Genomic DNA, 2,927 nt, shown 5'->3' with positions numbered 1-2,927 from the left:
CACAGTCCTGCCCGGCCCTGATGACCGTCCAGGGGTCTCAGCCACCCCAGGGGCGTCCTCTCTGCTCCCAGGTCTCACACTCTGAAGTCCTGCCCGGCCCTGATGACCGTCCAGGGGTCTCAGCCGCCCCAGGAGCGTCCTCTCTGCTCCCAGGTCTCACACTCTGAAGTCCTGCCCGGCCCTGATGACCGTCCAGGGGTCTCAGCCACCCCAGGGGCGTCCTCCCTGCTCCCAGGTCTCACACGGCACAGTCCTGCCCGGCCCTGATGACCATCCAGGGGTCTCAGCCACCCCAGGGGCGTCCTCTCTGCTCCCAGGTCTCACACGGCACAGTCCTGCCCGGCCCTGGTGACCGTCCAGGGGTTTCAGCCGCCCCAGGAGCGTCCTCTCTGCTCAGCACCACGTGGGGTCCCGGCCTGACACCCCCGAGCAGGGACACCTGCCCAGCCTTCCTCCCAGGCAGGCGTCCTGGGGGAGGCTCCTCTGCCTGTGCCAGGCGGGCCCCAGGCTGCCAGCACTGAGTAACGAGCCCCTGGGAGGAATTTCACCCACTGCACACGCAGCGACCCGCGCCCTGGAGGAGGGGTGGAGGAGGACGGGGCAGGGGCGGGGAAGAACGGCAGAAGAACTGGACCCCTTTCCCTCACAAGCCCCACCCTGAACACAGACTGTGCAGGCTCAGTTCCCCGCTCTCTGCTGAGCCGCCGGCCTGGCCCACCAGGTGCAGTCACTCCATTTACCCACCTGACCTTGCTCTCCCCAGGCTGAGTGACCAGGCACATGCTCGCTCGCTCGCTCTCCCTCTCCCTCTCTCTTGGATTCTGTCCCATTGGTTCTGATGGGCGCCCGGCCCCAGTAAACCTCGCTACCTTGCTGGCCACTGCTCTTGGTCTCACACCTGCTCTCCACTCGTCTCCACTAATTTTCCTGCGGTTTGCATCTGGAGGGAGGAGCAGACGGTACAGAATCTACACGCAGCTCCTGTGCCTGCTGATGGGCGGTGGCAAGAAGAGAGAAGGAAGCCTGGGAGAGGGAGGGAGGACCACCCGGTGGGGAGGAGGCTGCAGGCTACGGCCAAGGCGAAGTGTGTGCAAAGGCCCTGGGGCAGGAAGAACTACAAGAAGACGGATGTGCTGGGAGCTCAGAGATGGATGTGGGGAACAGGGGGCAGAGCCTGCAGAGCTGGGGAAGCCCCAGGTTCCTCACGCCCACTTCATTCCCTCAGGAACTTCCCAAGCCGGGCGCTCGGAGGAGCTGGAGCGGGCTGAGTTGGCCCTTCCTCTGGGCAGCAGGTGCTTTGTTTGGTCACTCAACATACATCGTGGAGTCTAAGCAGAGCCGGTGGAGGGGTCACACCTGCCAGGGGTGGGGGGTCACAGCTGCCAGGGTTCCCAGCCTGGGGTAGGGGGGTCACACCTGTCGGGGGGGTCACACCTGCGAGGGGTGGGGGGGTCACAGCTGCCAGGGTTCCCAGCCTGGGGTGGGGGTGCTGGTAGGAGTAGCAGCCGCTTGCTCTCCCACTCCTGCCTCCACTGCCAGGGCACTGTGTGGTCCACTCTGCCCATAGGTACCCAGAGTGCTCACGTGTCCCAGGGTGGATACATAGCCAGAGAGAGAGAGAGAGAATGATACTGGGTAGTTGCTTTTCTTGGTCACCCCAAAGATCGGAGGTACGGATTTGGGGTGCACGTTTCCACAGCTGCCCCGTTAGGAAACACGGAGGTGTCGCCCGGCATGGGCAGGGTGACGAGCGACCAAGGGGAAGCTCAGGGCAGCCTCCCCCTGGGTGCTGAGGCCCCTGCGTCCCACACAGGCGCAGGGCTCGCTGGGCTGGGCCAGGCCCTTAGCTGCAGTCATGACCGCGGGGGAGGCTCAGCATCGCCGGCTCCTCCGCCAGGCGCTCGCTCGGTGCCCCTGGGTGGCTCCTCCGCCGGGCGCTCGCTCGGTGCCCCTGGGAGGCTCAGCATCGCTGGCTCCTCCGCCGGGCGCTCGGTGCCCCTGGGTGGTCTCTCTTGCAGACTCTGCCCCACGGCACTTGCCATGGATCGTCTCTGCCTTGGATCTAGTTGTCAAGATCCTGGATGCTTGAAGTTTCACTTAAAAAAAAGAGATTTATTTTATTTATTTGAAAGACAGAATTAGGGAGAGAGAGAGAGAGAGAGAGAGAGAGAGAGAGAGAGAGAGAGAGAGAGAGAGAGAGGTCAACTATCTAACTGTGTCTGCTGGTTCACTCCCCAGATGGCCGCAATGGCTGGAGCTGAGCTGATCTGAAGCCAGGAGCCAGGAGCTGCCTCCAGGTCTCCCACATGGGTGCAGGGGCCCAAGGACTTGGGCCATCTTCTGCTGCTTTCCCAGGCCACAGCAGAGAGCTGGATCGGAAGAGGAGCAGCTGGGACTTGAACTGGTGCACCTATGGGATGCTGTTGCCACAAGTGGAGGCTTAGCCCACTACGCCACAGAGCTGGCCCCTAAGTTTCACTTTTATGTGTTCAAAATTAGGAAATGTTTGACACAGGTGAAGGAACGCGACATACGGTGTGTGGATCGCACAGCGCGGTAACAGGCAGAACGCCGAGCCCAGAGCCCACCCTGCGCGTCCACCGCACACGTCCACCCCTCCCACCGGGCGGCCCCGGCCCCATCGTGGGTTGGCTCGCATGGTTCCAGGTCGTCAAGGCCAGGCGCTCCTAGGTCGCAAGTGTCCAGCGTCTCAGCAGGCACAGACACAGAGCATTCTGGGTGTCCTTCAAGGACCCGGCTGTTTCGCTCCGAGTCTTGCGTCGACGCGCATCCTGGTTCTGGGTTCCTTGTTTCCATCGTGCACTGCCTGGGGAGGTGCCGGAAAGGGGGTCTCGTCCCGGGAGTGGGGTTCGGCTTGTTGCCCATACAATGTTCCGACAGCTCCATCGGTGTCACGTGTGGTGGCC

This window comes from Lepus europaeus, chromosome 16, assembly GCF_033115175.1.
Source record: "Lepus europaeus isolate LE1 chromosome 16, mLepTim1.pri, whole genome shotgun sequence".
In the NCBI taxonomy this organism is placed as follows: Eukaryota; Metazoa; Chordata; class Mammalia; order Lagomorpha; family Leporidae; genus Lepus; species Lepus europaeus.
This window is presented reverse-complemented; position numbering follows the sequence as displayed.